Source organism: Pseudophryne corroboree, chromosome 4, assembly GCF_028390025.1.
Source record: "Pseudophryne corroboree isolate aPseCor3 chromosome 4, aPseCor3.hap2, whole genome shotgun sequence".
Lineage (NCBI taxonomy): Eukaryota > Metazoa > Chordata > Amphibia > Anura > Myobatrachidae > Pseudophryne > Pseudophryne corroboree.
In genome coordinates, this window is record NC_086447.1 from 54,683,226 (window position 1) to 54,701,493 (window position 18,268).

General features: G+C 45.2%; 1 protein-coding gene across 1 annotated transcript in view; it reads left to right on the forward strand.

Annotated features, from left to right (window-relative positions):
* Positions 1-18,268, forward strand: part of NCOA1 (nuclear receptor coactivator 1) — a 492,550-nt gene that overhangs the window by 131,734 nt on the left and 342,548 nt on the right. The window contains exon 2 of the mRNA XM_063915049.1: positions 5,491-5,664. The gene's annotated coding sequence lies outside the window, so the exon portion shown is untranslated. The remainder of the gene's footprint in view (positions 1-5,490; positions 5,665-18,268) is intronic.

Here is an 18,268-nt window from a genome sequence, read left to right on the forward strand (position 1 = left end):
AAGTAAGCATAAGCTTTTGCAGGCAAGCAATTGCATAAGCAAACAATTAACTTTCTTGATCGATTGCCTCGAAAAGAGCAGTTACATGTCTCCGACACAGGAAAATCAGAGATAGCCTTTGTTTATACACAGCAGAAAGCATGCTTCCTATTAGGTGCCCAGTGCAGTAAAATGGTTCTTCCAAGAACTTCCATTAATCTGAATGCACCAGGGCTCTAAATTCTAGGAAAGTAAATTACATTTCCAGGTGGTAAAAATCAGGACTGTCCTTGGATAACCGATACACATAATGCAGCTCAGCTATAGATGTATATACAGTATAACTCATCTGCATAATCTACTGCTGTAGCTTGATGAAAGCATTTAGGGATGGCTTCCATGCGGCACAGCAGCAACAAGCGTCATCCATCTACAAGAAACATTCGAAGAATTCGCTGCACCTGAAAGATTCCACTTTGTAGAACAGCCTAATAAACTTGATAAAAGCATTAAAGATCCAGATAACATTATGACTCACATACGCAATGCATTCTCTCTAGATAAGCTAATGACTCATGAAACAGGCAATACTGTACAATAAGATGAGAATAAAAGGTTAATTGTAAAATGGCATATAGTTTATTGGGAGAAATGCTCTTAATGACAAGATAATAGTAGCGTCTTTTCATATTAGTGGATAAATGCACGCACCGTATTCCACAGTCTGCGACCAATAAGGGCAGATGACTGCATTAGCACTGGATTAAAGAGATTTTATTATTATTATTATTATTATTATTATTATTATCCTTTATTTATATAGCGCCACAAGGGTTCCGCAGCGCCCAATTACAGAGTACATAAACAAATAATCAAAACAGGAAAACAGCAATTTACAGTTGAAGACAGTATACAGATGGGTCCACGGTTATCTTGGCTAGTTTGCTGCACCTAGGCACAAATGGTTTATTAACATAAACCCTTCATCTATTGTTCTCAGTTGCAATACAATACAGAGAATAATACAGCAGGGGATTAAGTCATTACAGCAGGGGATTAAGTCCGACTGCCCAGTCTCAGTTAATCCTATTAAAGTTCAAGATAAACATGGACCCATCTGTAGGACACGTACAGGGTAAACAGAAACATAACTACATCAGCAGATGACACTGAAATAAGTATCAGGTGGCAGAAAACCATGGCATTTCGTGACTTCAAAGATGGTTTAAGTGAGAGAAGGATAAGCACATGAGGGAAGAGGGCTCTGCTCATGAGAGCTTACATTCTAAAGGGGAGGGGTAGACAGACAGGGTGACACAGGGTTGAGAGCGTGGAACAGGGTGTTAAGAGGAGAGTTAGCTGAGTTTGGTGAAGTAGTGGGTCTAGAGAGCTCGCTTGACGTTTTGTAGAGAGGTGGAGAGTCTGAAGGGGAGAGGTAGAGAATTCCAGAGAAAGGGAGCAGCACGTGAGAAACAGAGGTAGTAGTGAGAGGAAGTAATCAGTAGGCAGGAGAGGCGGCGTGCATTAGCGGAGCGCAGAGGACGGGTGGGAGATTTCTGTTTTAATTCAGAAGACATACAGTAAAGGAGGAGATGTGTTGCCCAATGTCGCCCCATTTTTATGAATAATAAAGGCGCATAAATGAGGCTGAATTTTAGGTTACAGAAAGGGGAAGTTTAGCTTAAACAAAGAGTTCTGCTGCACAGTGATTGAAGGCTGGACTACCTGCACTTTTGCATAGTGACCCGCTGGAGAGTTGTCCTCCTCTTTACCCACCTGGATGCACTTGTAGTTTCTGCAGGCGCCTCAGAAGAACTGGGAGGAGTTGTTACCTTGATGTAAAGGTGTTCTGCGGGGTGACACTTTAATGACCTCCATAGCCTGTAGGCTTTGGTTCAACCTTAGAGCATGACTTTCTGTTTCCCCATTTGGGAGCTCCAGGTGAGGGATGTAGAGACCTGACACTGAGGTTCATATAGTAGCGGCTCCCCGGTACAATGGTCATGTGGGGTCTGGGGTCATGATAACGTGGATTGTCGTTAATCACGTGGAAATAGTTAATGTGTTGTCTAGAAGATGAGGCACGGCAAATAATACTCTTTCCGGAGAACACAGGCAGCGGAGAATAAATTACCGTAGAGTGGTTGATGATTACTCTCGACCTTGGCACATGATAACCCGACAAGAAGAGTAGTGGTTTACTGAATCCATTAGAACCAAAACAATGCTTCATTGGCATTATGTGATACAGAAATCAATTGTTCCTATATACTGTCACATACATATACAGGCTGTAGATTTGATCTCTATAGTTACAGTAGCTGGCAGGATTATTATTTAAAAGAAAAATATTTTCACCTGTATGTGTCACCCTACAAAACTGCTGCACAATATCTCGGTTTTGTAATTGTTAAGGCGGCTTCAAAGATGTGCAATCTTTCAGGCAGCGGCGAAGCTAGGCTTTCCGTTCCCCCTGGGGGAAAAACTTCAGCTAGGTGCCCCTCCCTCCCCTGTAGATAGTAATCACTCTCTATAACATATCACCCTCTAGGGCAGATGTACTAAGCCTTGGTGACTGATAAAGTACCAAGCAATCAGCTCCCAACTGTCATTTTTCAAACACACCCAGTAACATGGCAGTTAGGAGCTGATTGGCTTGTACTTTATCTTTCTCCACTTTATCACTCTCCAAAGCTTAGTAGTATAACATCACAGTTACCTCTATGTAATACTGAGAGCATCACAGTGACATCCATAAATACAAAGAACATCGTACTGAACAGCATAGTGAAATGCAGAGAGCATCACAGTGAACTCCATATTATACAGTGAGCATCAGACTGCCATACAATACATAGATGTTTGTAGTGAACATAGCAGTGACCAAAATATAAAGCAGAAAACATCACAGTGACTGCCATATAATACAGAGAATATCACAGTGACCGCCATATAACACTGAGAGAATCACCTTGACTGCTGTACAATACATAGATCATCGTAGTGGGCATCACAGTGACCACCATACAGTATAATGCAGGGAATATTGGAGTGACTGCCATATAATGCAGACATCATCACAGCGACAGCCATATAATACAGAGAATATTACAGTGACCATCATATAATGCAGAGATTATCACAGTGACCGCCATATAATACTGAGAGCATCACATACAATACATAGAGCATCATGCTTGTACACACAAGCCTACGCAGCTGTGATTTTTCAGCCTATGCAATTGTTATCATTGCAAGTGAAAGAGCCACCAAGAAAAGAACAGAAACACTCACCGGATCCATAGCAAAGTACTCAGTAACTGCACCATTGGCCAGACATGGCAGTAGAATTGCCCTGGGTATGGGACTCAGGGTCGACAGTGTCTAGGTCGACACACATTAGGTCGACAACTATTGGTCAACAGTGAGTAGGTTGACACAGGAAATGGATCGACACAGCCATTAGGTCCTAATGTGTGTCGACCTAGGCACTGTTGACCCAGAGTCCGGATACCAATTGCCCTGAGGGGGTTTTATACTTTAAAAATGTTTTTCTTTTCCAAATCCTCCCCTAATAATAGCACATGGTGGCGGAAGGGGAGGTCTATTTCCCCTGTGACCCCCCCCCACCATGCATTGTAATTAGTGGTAAGGGCCAATGCACCAGAAGCCCTGTCGATCACCTTCAGATCTTCGCAACTCCCTCCAGGGGAGAGGGGGAGACAAGCAGAATGACACAGGACCCCCGCTAAATGTTGAATGGTGCCTGTGCCTGTGGACAGTGCCTTATAAAAGTAATATTATTGGAAAGGAGGATATATGTATATAGATTCTGAACCTGGCTGTTGCATGTGTCTCTTTCCTGGTGGCAGCAGGCTAAATTAAACAGACCCTGTGTATAAACGGAAAACAGAGTCTACAACCAGGTTCAATAACTACCTGAATATCTTTAAAGACGTATGTGTCTGTGCTTGGTCTTATTGCCCTATGATCACTTTGGGTGAATTTTCCATTTCAGTAAAAAGTTGGTCCTATATATACGGACTATGGATGTTTATATCCATGAAGGCTTTTGCTCCTTTTTGTGATACCACACAAGAACCCCTGATGAAGTCGTTTTGACGAAACGCGTTGGGTTACGGTCCCTTACCCAGTTAACCACTACACCCTACAGAACATACACCTATAAGGGTAAGGGTGATTCTCTGGATGTATTTCTCTTTAAGAATATTTACATGAATGTATGGAATTTAAAAAAAAAATGTTCATATGAATTTATGGAATTTTACTATGCATTTTTAATAAAAACAAATTGGTATCATATCTAATTTGGGCCATTTTGGCCACTTTTTGTTTGGGTTTGTTCTCTGGTGTGAGGGTATACTTGCAGGTGATACCAGTTATAAGAATCCACACCGTGGAAGAACAACTACTGGAAATACAAAAATCTGAGTGTTTCGAAAGGTTATACAAAGCGCAATTGGTTTTCGTTTTGTGTATGTTATCTTTTGGAAGTTCACTAACAGGGACTTTCTCCAAATTGCTGCTGGTGATTGGAGCGCGGGGTGAAATAAATTTTTGCATATATATATATATATATATATAGTCAAATCTGATCTTTCATATCTGACTAGAAAGACCTATAAAAACAGCCGGTTTTAACCTTATGTGGAATCTATTGTATCCCCCCCGTTAAATCTTAATTTGCTATCTATGTACAGAGCTGTAACCGAACAGACGCAATGAACTTTAAATCACTATAAATTTGTGTGTCCTCCTGTATCGATTGCATAAATAATATTTCATGCACATTATAGTTTGCAAATTCATCTGAAAATAAATCAGCGCTGTTCATTGCCTTTACGTCTCAACGTGCTGGAATGGATTTATTATAACGAGCTGAATAATTATTGCCAAGAAAATCGCATATGGTTTTTTTTTCTAAATGCGGCGGCATCCGCACCATTATTCCTCAGCAGCAGAAAAGTTTTGCACCAAGCTCAGATGGGTCATTAGAGAGCATCTCCCGTCTCGCGCGATCATTTCTGATGCCTTTATGTGACAATTATTCAGCCACAGGAAATTTGAAAGAGGGGAGTCAGTGTCATAGAGGTGGCTCCAGTCCGTCCGGTCACATGACACCTTGGCCCAAAATGGCGCCCCCCTCATTTTCAAACTTTCCTTGACCCAATTGTTGTCAAATTCAGCAATCAGACATTGCACTGACTGAGGGTCGAAAATCTTTAAAGGTCACCCCCGGAGCCCCCACGTGGGTCTTGGAGTGATTAACCATCTGTACTGCAAATCATTTGTGTGTCCTGCACGTAAAATGTGGACGCTACATTGCGTAAATGCTTAAGTCTCAACTCTACTTGAACTTCATTCATCTGTGGGCCCCTGGTACCCCGGCTTATGCCATCCTGACTCGTTTAATTGTTTCATTTAATTGGACTCCTTTTATATAACTAGAAAAGTGCGTCTCATCCTATTTCTCCTCATTTCCTCCCACAGATCTCCGTAATTGATGCACTACCTCCTGCCACAAGATTTCTATTACGGCCTGTCAATAGGAGATCAATGAGCCTCCTCCATCCTGTTGCTGTACGGTCTCACCTCCTCCCTGCAAGTTAATTACCCGAGCAGACTTGTTCCCATGAAACCAGCGTCAGCTCCACGGCGCTAGAGGTACGTCTCCAGATCTGTGGGCTTCTGGGAAGTTGAAACGTTTTGGCCTCATTTGTGCAGGGGAGCAACTAAAAAAAAAAAAAAAAAAGAGAAGGATTTGTGTGTGATTATTGAGCAGTGTACTGCGGCGCCGGCAGTGGGGGGGGGGGGGGACACACACAAAATAATTTAACGTTTTGCTATAATAGGAAATAAAATACGGTGATGAGATTCTAATAAATCAGGCTGGTTACTGTTTACTCCGCAGGGAAAATTATTTAACTTTTATCGCTTCTCTGCATTGGAAATATGACCCGCTACAGAATAAATAAATTACAGAACCACCAAAACAAATTGATCGCGTTATAATTTTTGTTTTACATTACAGCGAAGATGCTTTTGTTTTTGGAAACAAAATACGTTTTACACTGGCTCAGCTTGTAATTACATTTCAGCAGCTCGACAGAGAGATTTGGGGATCATTTGAATGCTACGTGCGCCGAACTTCTTTAATTTTAGATTTCTGTTTGTATTTTTCAGGTATAAATTAAGGTGCCATCCTGGTTTATCGTTTTTATTTGTTTGGCTGTAAGCCCTCATCTGGCAATTGGCAGGTTAATGCAATATTAAGGGGCGGAATGCATCAAAAATAAATATGCAGTCAAACCTCTGAAAATTCATTTGACCGTAATGTACAAAGCACCGGAATGTTTTGCTGGACCCGGTAGGCAATGCAATGGTGTTGCCTTAAATAAGCCTATAGGCTTCTCATCGCATTGTGCGCTGCGAGGGATCCAACCGGTGACTCAGCCGACCATGCGCAGCTAGGACTACCGGTCGAAATCCCAGAAGTTCTAACATCGCAAACGACGGCACTTACTGGGAGAGCCGCCCCTTGCGATTTTATTCAAGCATATTATGTTACTAAACTCTGCTGTTTGCAGTAAATGGCAGGATGCATTGTATGCTACATGTGGTGCTTGATGCATCCCTCCCAATTAATAAATTATAGGATGAATCTGCTTGGTTGCTACATAGGCAAATGCAGGGGTGGGGGGTTCTAGTTGCCTGGAACCCCCCTCCTCTTGTACAGTGGCTCAAATTTTGACCACAATAGCAATAGTATATAATACCCAGTGTAGCAGCTTCTTTTACACAGTTTGCTGTATGTGTGGATCCGAGTGCTCAGTCAGTGCACTGGACCAGAGAGTAGCTACCAAGAAGAAGAGACAGGCGCCTTACCATGAGGTGGGAGAATGTGTGCTATAGTTCTGTCTCCTACTGGTTCTATTATGTACATTTATTTATTTATTTATTATGGGATGTTTAACCTTTTCCTGACCACTTATATAATTTATATTAAATATGTTTGATACAGCCTATGCTATAAACTATAGTGTTAATTATTAATAATATATTATATACACTATCCAGTGTATAAAAAGACCAAGACTCACGCACTTACTCGTAATGTTCCGTAGAGTGGCAGATTATGGAATGCATCTGGAAACCCCCTTCTAGAAATCCTGTACTAGGGGAACTTACTGTTTCCGTTTTTTGTACTGTACCAGAGGCGGAACTAGCGCCAGTGCAGGCAGTGCCTTGCACTGGGGCCCGCCACTGTCAAGGGGCCCAAAGCCAGAGCGGCATGTAATGAGTCAAACTGACTCCTTACATGCCGACTGGCTGCCGCTGTGTGCCGCCGCGGCCGAGGAGAGGATGCGCACCGGCTACGGGGGGGGGGGGGAGCCGCAGCAGCGCTGTGTCATTGGTAGAGGCGCTGCTGCTGCTGGCCCTCTCCTTTACCATAAGCTGCCCTCCGTCGCTGTGAATTCTGGGATGCGCATCGCATCCCAGCATTCACAGCGGCGGAGGGCAGCCTATGGTAAAGGAGAGGTCCAGCAGCAGCAGCGCTTCTACCAATGACATAGCGCTGCTGCGGCTCCCTCCTCCATCCCCCCCTCCTCCTTCTTCTCCCCTGCCAGAAGCTGCACGAGGAGCCTGAGCCAGCGGAAACGGTAAGCATACCTATTCCAGCTATCTATCTATCTATCTATCTATCTATCTATCTATCTATCTATCTGTCTGTCTGTCTGTCTGTCTGTCTGTCTGTCTGTCTGTCTATCTATCCTGTTTGCCATAATGTCTAAAAAATGGGACGCTGTCTGCCGTAATGTGCAAAAAATGGGACGCTGTCTGCTGTAATGTGTAATAAATGGGACGCTGTCTGCCGTAATATGCAAAAAATGGGACGCTGTCTGCCGTAATGTGTAATAAATGGGACGCTGTCTGCCGTAATGTGCAAAAAATGGGACGCTGTCTGCCGTAATGTGTAAAAATGGGACGCTGTCTGCTGTAATGTGTAAAAAAGGGGACGCTGTCTGCCGTAATGTGCAAAAAGGGGACGCTGTCTGCCGTAATGTGCAAAAAATGAGACGCTGTCTGACGTAATGTGCAAAAAATGGGACGCTGTCTGCCGTAATGTGTAATAAATGGGACGCTGTCTGCCATAATATGCAAAAAATGGGACGCTGTCTGCCGAATGTGTAATAAATGGGGCGCTGTCTGCCGTAATGTGCAAAAAATGGGACGCTGTCTGCCGTAATGTGTAAAAAGGGGATGCTGTCTGCTGTAATGTGTAAAAAAGGGACGCTGTCTGCCGTAATGTGTAATAAATGGGACGCTGTCTGCCGTAATGTGCAAAAAATGGGACGCTGTCTGCCGTAATGTGTAAAAAGGGGACGCTGTCTGCTGTAATGTGTAAAAAAGGGACGCTGTCTGCCATAATGTGTAAAAAGGGGACGCTGTCTGCCGTAATGTGCAAAAAATGGGACGCTGTCTGCCGTAATGTGTAAAAAGGGGACGCTGTCTGCTGTAATGTGTAAAAAAGGGACGCTGTCTGCCGTAATGTGTGAAAAGGGGGACGCTGTCTGCCGTAATGTGTAAAAGGGTCTCTACCTGGTGTAGTGGTACTACCGTGCGGCGCAATTTGAATAATGGAGACTACTGTGCACCGTTATATGAATTGGTATTATTTTGTGGCCACACCCCTTCCCAACGAAGCCACGCCCTCTTTCTTTGCGCGCGCCTGCGGGGCGCATTGCCCCTGTTTTACATAGAGGGGCGGGGCCCCGATGCCGTTTCTTGCACACAGCACTAAAATGACTAATTACAGCACTGTTGCTAGGTATCCATTTCCCTGGCCCTGAGCAGGTCCCCCTCACCAGATACTCTCCAGGGGTGAGGCGGTGGACTTAGATGGGGGGGGGGGGCAAAGCATTTTGTAGCACATGGGCCCACCGCTCGCTAGTTCCGCCACTGTACTGTACTTTGTGGCACCATATAAACAAGGGATAAAACAAGCTGGATACACACCTATACAATAGTCGTCCCGCTTTCCTGATATCGGGGTGTATGCAGTGCCAATGCAGGAGTGTTAGTCAATAAATGGCTAATAGCGCTTCTGCAACGGTCGGAATCGGGAGGTCGCATCTCATTGCTCTTGGCAGATTGGTAGCGTTTAACCCGATCAACCGGGGTTCAAATAGGTGTGTACCCAGCTTTAGAGATATTTCGAGATATTTATATTTGCATTTGCTGTGTAAGTGAATGTCGCTATCGCTCTCTGCTATCAGCAGCGTTTAGCTAAAGGAGACTTAGGGGGTCTATTTACTAATCCTTGGAGAGAGATAAAGTGGACGGAGATAAAGTACCAGCCAATCAGCTCCTAAGTGCCATATACGCAGTTGAGCTGCGTAATCTCAACCTAACCTGTGTTTGTTTTGTGGCCATTAAATTTTATGGTTAATGGAAATAATCAGCGGAATGTCAGCTATTCCCATAAATACTTGGCAGGTTTGTATAGAAAACTTGTTGTATAGCAAACTTCATGTATGGAGATCTAAGATTTACTAAGCAAGGAACATATTTTATTCAAGCATGGATGTATTGCATTGCTGAGCCCTAACACCAATGGGTGTACCAACCTGCCTGTGCCACCAGGGCCATCTTGATGTATAGGTACACCGGGCAGCTGCCCGGGGACCCACAATTCTAGGAGTCTCCGAGCAGGGTCGGGAGCGGTCGCACAATCAGAGCAGCACGGCTGCATTCTCTACCTGCCTCCCAACCTGCAGCTATACAGTGAATGGCTGTCAGCTTTTTGATTGGTGGATGACTGCAGCTATCCACCAATGAGAGTGCTGGCAGCCAGTCACTGTATGGAAGCATGGAGAGAGACGGTGCGGAACCGCAGGAAGAGAAAGTTATTATGTTTTTTTTTTTTATTGGTTCCCATGAATAGGTGTGTAGGGGTCCAAGTGCATTGCTTTGCCCAGGGCCTACTACTCCTCACTCATCTCAAAATATCTCCCTACCAGACCCCTCCGCTCTGCACAAGATCTGCGTCTCTCATCCACATGTATTACCTGTTCCCACTCAAAATTACAGGACTTTACCCGGGCTTCACCCACTCTGTGGAATGCCCTCCCGCGCACAATAAGACTCTCCTCTAGTCTCCAAACCTTTAAACGTTCCCTGAAAACTCATCTCTTCAGACAAGCCTACCAAATTCCTGACCCACACACATAACCTTCAATCCTTCCCTATCCAGTTACATCCTCTCTGTACAGTCCACATAACCTCACATTTTGTCTTCCAACATTGCTGGGTGATCATATCATACAACTAAGAACCTAGCAATCTGTTGGACCATTATGTAACAGGTAGCATCTATCCTCATGTATCAATGGGGGTAATTCCAAGTTGATCGCAGCAGGATTTTTGATAGCAATTGGGCAAAACCATGTGCACTGCAGGGGAGGCAGATATAACATGTGCAGAGAGAGTTAGATTTAGGTGGGTTATTTTATTTCTGTGCAGGGTAAATACTGGCTGCTTTATTTTTACACTGCAAATTAGATTGCAGATTGAACACACCCCACCCAAATCTAACTCTCTCTGCACATGTTACATCTGCCTCCCCTGCAGTGCACATGGGCCCTCATTCCGAGTTGTTCGCTCGGTATTTTTGATCGCATCGCAGTGAAAATCCGCTTAGTACGCATGCGCAATGTTCGCACTGCGACTGCGCCAAGTAACTTTACTATGAAGAAAGTAATTTTACTCACGGCTTTTTCATCGCTCCGGCGATCGTAATGTGATTGACAGGAAATGGGTGTTACTGGGCGGAAACACGGCGTTTCAGGGGCGTGTGGCTGAAAACGCTACCGTTTCCGGAAAAAACGCAGGAGTGGCCGGGGAAACGGTGGGAGTGCCTGGGCGAACGCTGGGTGTGTTTGTGACGTCAACCAGGAACGACAAGCACTGAAATGATCGCACAGGCAGAGTAAGTCTGGAGCTACTCAGAAACTGCTAAGTAGTTAGTAATCGCAATATTGCGAATACATCGGTCGCAATTTTAAGAAGCTAAGATTCACTCCCAGTAGGCGGCGGCTTAGCGTGTGTAACTCTGCTAAATTCGCCTTGCGACCGATCAACTCGGAATGAGGGCCATGGTTTTGCCCAATTGCTAACAAAAATCCTGCTGCGATCAACTTGGAATTACCCCCCATGCCTATTTCCCTTTAGAGTGTAAGCTTACGAGCAGGGCCTTCCTACCTCTATGTCTGTCTGTCTGTCTTTGCCCAGTTTTGTTTTATAACTGTTGTTCTAATTGGAAAGCGCTACGGAATATGCTGCTCTATATAAGAAACTGCTAATAAATAAATAAATAATACTATGCTGTTCAGACGGCTCTTCATGCCACCAGTCTGTAATAGCTCAATAGCCAGAGATCAGGGCCAATATGGACCTCACTCAGCAAGGATTGCAAATTCCGCAGCGGCTGCGTGTAACATCACACCGCCGCCCCGAGCACGGCCACGCCGCACCCACCGTTCGTCTGCTGCCGCCTCCTTTTCCTAGACACCATTCCCCCCCCGCAACACTCCATCTCAGCCTAGGAAACGGAGTGTTGCTGCCCTCCTCCAGCCACGCATTCACATTTACTGTGGGGCGCCCGCATTAAATGTGGGCACATGCGGCGGATGGGCCTGCGCATGAGCTTGCATCATCTTTGTAATTTTTTCAGTTGGATCGCTTTTTGCGGCAGTCACGTTTTGGATTGCGCTTTGCAGCGGTCGTGCGCGTATGCACCTGACCGCTGAACAAATTGAAAATATACTGGGCGGCTGCAGGCAGCTGGTGGCATATGTCAGGTACAGGCAGCGGGGTGCTATGGTGCCACCGCTCGCAAATTTAATCACTTTATTCCCTGCCGTAAGCAGTTATTATCAATACAAAGGAAGGCTACTATTGCTCTATGCTGTGATGTAAACACATCGCGGCACCGCCATGCCATAGAGCAATTTTTATCAAAGGCGTGTTAGGACACGTCTGTACGGTTATAGTTAGTAGTACAGTGTAAGATATAGCTGCCCAAGTGAGCTTACGATCTAAAATGAAGACTTATATTACTAATGTATCACGTACCTGCCCACTCTCCCAGAATGTTTGGGAGACTCAATTTCCATGAGTTCTCATTAACTCCAAGGAGAGCGGGCAACCCTCTGAGATGCCGCCCACTTCACTAAATTGTTGCAAATCATGGCCCCACCGCCTACAGCATGATGTAATGACTGGCGTCAGTGCTCAGCAGGGGAGGGACTATGATAAGGAGTCACATTGCCACGCCCCCTGCTGTTGCCAGACATCAGCGAGTGTAATGTGTCACTTATGCATAAATGTACGAACAAGTTTTTATTGGTTCTTATTTAAAATTCAAATGAACTAGTGAAATAGTGCTTGAGCAATTCAGGGTACTATGGGGGCCCGATGTCCGCAGGGCTCCTTGATGCTAATCCATCCACATATGAAGGCTTCCGTTCTGTTCCGCTGAATGTACATGCTGGAGGGGGGGGGGGGGGGGAAGGGGGCATCCTCCGGAGTGGGTGACAGGTTTTTTGGCTCCTCCCACATTTTGATTCATGGAACCGCAGTTTTGTGCTGCGACCCTGGTCCGTGCCGCCATTTATTCTATGGGGTGCAGGAGACACGGTGCTCAGCCTAAGTGACAGTAGACACAGTCTGATGTTAGAAGATATTTCCCTCCGAAATAAAAAATGTGGAAGGATGTAAAATAGATAAAAAAGATACTGTACATTAAAAATAACACTGTAGTTACCGACGTACCTGTAGTCCCCCAAACCAGCGTTTCACCCAATAGTTGGAATAGTCCACAGTAGCACACAATGCCCAAGCCTTCACCCTGATCATCGTGGCTGCTGTCCTGGGGTTCCTCACCAATATCGTATAGATCATATGGGTTGTGTACTAATCCGTAACACATACAGTAGTAATACAATAAGCACTTACTGCACTGTTCTTTAGTTATTACATTAATAGAGTATAAGGACTTGTCTGGAGGTGCTACCTAAAGGCCATGATTTCTCCCATTGAAGTTTATGTTAGAGGAACACGGATTTATGATTTGCAAAAAGCAGCACCTTCGAGTTTTTCCCAAATAAAGTTGCAGAACCTAGATTGCGTCTAATTGAATCTGCTCCTTAGATTCCCAACCCAGCAGACAAGTGCCACAGAACTTATACTCAAATATAATGTAGATCATTTCCCTTAGCAATAAAACAAATTATCTGAATAGCCGACCAATCTACTTCCTGTGGTCTGGTTGTCTCTCAGATGGGCTGTTATATAAATGTTGCTCCATCCTTCCTCCACTCTCACACCAGCCATTCCTGCAGTCTGATGGTCTCACCATTGGTCTGTGGTGTAAAGCAGGCCCTCTTCCACCACTCTTACACCAGGTGTTCCCACGGTCAGTTGGTCTCACCGATGGTCTCCTTCCTCCACTCTCACACCAGCCATTCCTGCAGTCTGGTGGTCTCACTGATGGATTCCTTTCTCCTCACTCACATCAGCTGTTCCAGTGGTCTGGTGGTCTCACTGATGGTCTCCTTCCTCCACTCTCACACCAGCCGTTCCTGCAGTCTGGTGGGCTCACTGATGGATTCCTTTCTCCTCTCTCACATCAGCTGTTCCGGTGGTCTGGTGATCTCTCTGATGATCTACTTCCTCCTCTCGCACCACCTGTTTCCACTGTTTGGTGGTCTCTCTGATGGTCTACTTCCTTCTCTCATACCAGCCGTTTCTACAGCCTGGTGGTCTCTCCGACTGCCTGTGATATAAAGCTGGCCCTCTCCCTCCTCCAGACATACAGGTGGTGTATTTGAGGAGTTCTGCTAAGACTGCACAGTTTGTTAGGGACGTGGCAGAACTTAAATACAGGCTGTAGTATCTTCATCCTACCTTCACCGGATCCCATAATTTTTCTCACGCAGCTTGTCATTGTCACCTCTACGCTGTACAGCCCACCCGGTGTTATGGGACTAAGGGGCTCACGGGTGGTAGGTGCCATTATGCGCTATAGTGTGTACTGCAGTGACAGGGGGGTCAGCCATTCGGCTTCATGGAGCTTTGGATCTATGGCACCCCGCTAAGAGTACCATCAGTTTATGTATATTTATTTAAAGCAATAGTGTATAAAGTGATCTGTACTGCAAGCTTAATTTACAATGGTAACAGTGGGCCGTGTCAGCACCTCACTGGTCCCTGGTGACAGTGGAGGCTCATGGGAGAGAAGAGGCTGCCCTGACCTTTAGTGGTAGTTGGTCCACGGTGAAGGGGAGCATGTGTCCCCTGGTCTCTGGTGACCCACAGTCAGGGCCGGCCCAAGCCAAATTTTTCTGGTAAGCGAAAATATATTTTGGCACCCCTACGTGGAATATATAGGGGCGTGGCCACAGAATAGTACCAATTCACATTACACCACACAGTAGTGTCCGTTACTCACATTACACTGCACAGTAGTGTCCGTTATTCACATTACACCGCACAGTAGTGTCTGTTACTCACATTACACTGCACAGTAGTGTCCGTAATTCATATTACACTGCACAGTAGTGTCCATTATTCACATTACACCGCACAGTAGTGTCCATTACTCACATTACACCGCACAGTAGTGTCCGTTATTCACATTACACTGCACAGTAGTGTCCGTTATTCATATTACACCGCACAGTAGTGTCCGTTATTCATATTACACCGCACAGTAGTGTCCGTTACTCACATTACACCGCACAGTAGTGTCCGTTATTCACATTACACCGCACAGTAGTGTCCGTTATTCACATTACACTGCACAGTAGTGTCCGTTACTCACATTACACTGCACAGTAGTGTCCGTTACTCACATTACACTGCACAGTGGTGTCTGTTACTCACATTGCACCGCACAGTAGTGTCCGTTATTCACATTACACTGCACAGTAGTGTCCGTTACTCACATTACACTGCACAGTAGTGTCCGTTACTCACATTACACTGCACAGTGGTGTCCGTTACTCACATTGCACCGCACAGTAGTGTCCGTTATTCACATTACACTGCACAGTAGTGTCCATTATTCACATTACACCGCACAGTAGTGTCCGTTACTCACATTTACACTGCACAGTAGTGTCTGATACTCACATTACACTGCACAGTAGTGTCTGTTACTCACATTACACTGCACAGTAGTGTCCGTTATTCACGTTACACTGCACAGTAGTGTCCATTATTCACATTACACCGCACAGTAGTGTCCGTTACTCACATTTACACTGCACAGTAGTGTCCGTTACTCACATTTACACTGCACAGTAGTGTCTGTTACTCACATTACACTGCACAGTAGTGTCCGTTATTCACGTTACACTGCACAGTAGTGCCCATTATTCACATTACACTGCACAGTAGTGTCCATTATTCACATTACACCGCACAGTAGTGTCCGTTACTCACATTTACACTGCACAGTAGTGTCTGTTACTCACATTACACTGCACAGTAGTGTCTGTTACTCACATTACACTGCACAGTAGTGTCCGTTATTCACATTACACTGCACAGTAGTGTCCATTATTCACATTACACCGCACAGTAGTGTCCGTTACTCACATTTACACTGCACAGTAGTGTCCGTTACATTTACACTGCACAGTAGTGTCTGTTACTCACATTACACTGCACAGTAGTGTCCGTTATTCACGTTACACTGCACAGTAGTGTCCATTATTCACATTACACTGCACAGTAGTGTCCGCTATTCACATTACACTGCACAGTAGTGTCCGTTACTCACATTACACTGCACAGTAGTGTCCGTTATTCACATTACACCGCACAGTAGTGTCCATTACTCACATTACACCGCACAGTAGTGTCCATTACTCACATTACTCTGCACAGTAGTGTCCGTTATTCACATTACACTGCACAGTAGTGTCCGTTACTCACATTACACTGCACAGTAGTGTCCGTTACTCACATTACACTGCACAGTAGTGTCCGTTATTCACATTACACTGCACAGTAGTGTCCGTTACTCACATTACACCGCACAGTAGTGTCCGTTACTCACATTACTCTGCACAGTAGTGTCCGTTATTCACATTACACTGCACAGTAGTGTCCGTTACTCACATTACACCGCACAGTAGTGTCCGTTACTCACATTACACCGCACAGTAGTGTCCGTTACTCACATTACACCGCACAGTAGTGTCCGTTATTCACATTACACCGCACAGTAGTGTCCGTTACTCACATTACACCGCACAGTAGTGTCCGTTACTCACATTACACCGCACAGTAGTATCTGTTACTCACATTACACCGCACAGTAGTGTCCGTTACTCACATTACACTGCACAGTAGTGTCCGTTACTCACATTACACTGCACAGTAGTGTCCGTTATTCACATTACACTGCACAGTAGTGTCTGTTACTCACATTACACTGCACAGTAGTGTCCGTTTTTCACATTACACCGCACAGTAGTGTCCGTTATTCACATTACACTGCACAGTAGTGTCCGTTACTCACATTACACTGCACAGTAGTGTCCATTATTCACACCGCACAGTAGTGTCCGTTACTCACATTACACCGCACAGTGGTGTCCGTTACTCACATTACACCGCACAGTAGTGTCCGTTACTCACATTACACCACACAGTAGTATCCGTTACTCACATTACACCACACAGTAGTGTCCGTTATTCCTATTACACCGCACAGTAGTGTCCGTTATTCATATTACACCGCACAGTAGTGTCCGTTATTCATATTACACCACACAGCAGTGTCCGTTATTCATATTACACCGCACAGTAGTGTCCGTCACTCACATTACACCGCACAGTAGTGTCCGTCACTCACAGTACACCACACAGTAGTGTCCGTTATTCCTATTACACCGCACAGTAGTGTCCGTTATTCATATTACACCGCACAGTAGTGTCCGTTACTCACATTACACCGCACAGTAGTGTCCGTTACTCACATTACACCACACAGTAGTATCCGTTACTCACATTACACCACACAGTAGTGTCCGTTATTCCTATTACACCGCACAGTAGTGTCCGTTATTCATATTACACCGCACAGCAGTGTCCGTTATTCATATTACACCGCACAGTAGTGTCCGTCACTCACATTACACCGCACTGTAGTGTCCGTCACTCACATTACACCACACAGTAGTGTCCGTTATTCCTATTACACCGCACAGTAGTGTCCATTATTCATATTACACCGCACAGTAGTGTCCGTTACTCACATTACACCACACAGTAGTGTCCGTTACTCACATTACACCGCACAGTAGTGTCCGTTACTCACATTACACCACACAGTAGTGTCCGTTACTCACATTACACCACACAGTAGTGTCCGTTACTCACATTACACCGCACAGTAGTGTCCGTTACTCACATTACACAGCACAGTAGTGTCCATTACTCACATTACACCACACAGTAGTGTCCGTTACTCACATTACACCGCACAGTAGTGTCCGTTACTCACATTACACCACACAGTAGTGTCCGTCACTCACATTACACCGCACAGTGGTGACCGTTACTCACATTACACCCCACAGTAGTGTCCGTTACTCACATTACACCACACAGTAGTGTCCGTTACTCACATTACACCGCACAGTAGTGTCCGTTACTCACATTACACCGCACAGTAGTGTCCGTTACTCACATTACACAGCACAGTAGTGTCCGTTACTCACATTACACCACACAGTAGTGTCCGTTACTCACATTACACCGCACAGTAGTGTCCGTTACTCACATTACACCACACAGTAGTGTCCGTTACTCACATTACACCGCACAGTAGTGTCCGTTACTCACATTACACCGCACAGTGGTGACCGTTACTCACATTACACCCCACAGTAGTGTCCGTTACTCACATTACACCACACAGTAGTGTCCGTTACTCACATTACACCACACAGTAGTGCATCTTATACATGTTACACAACATAGTAGAGCCGCTTATACACATTACAGATTGTATATGGGCACACTGACCCACACACACACATTGTACAGGGACTAGGGGCACTGACACACACACACACACACAGTGTACAGGGGTGCACTCCACCATCCCCACCCCCATCCGTCTGCCCTGCTGGGGTCCCTGGAGCAGCACCTTTAAACGGGTCAGTGGGGCCTGGGAGCAGCAGCACCACAT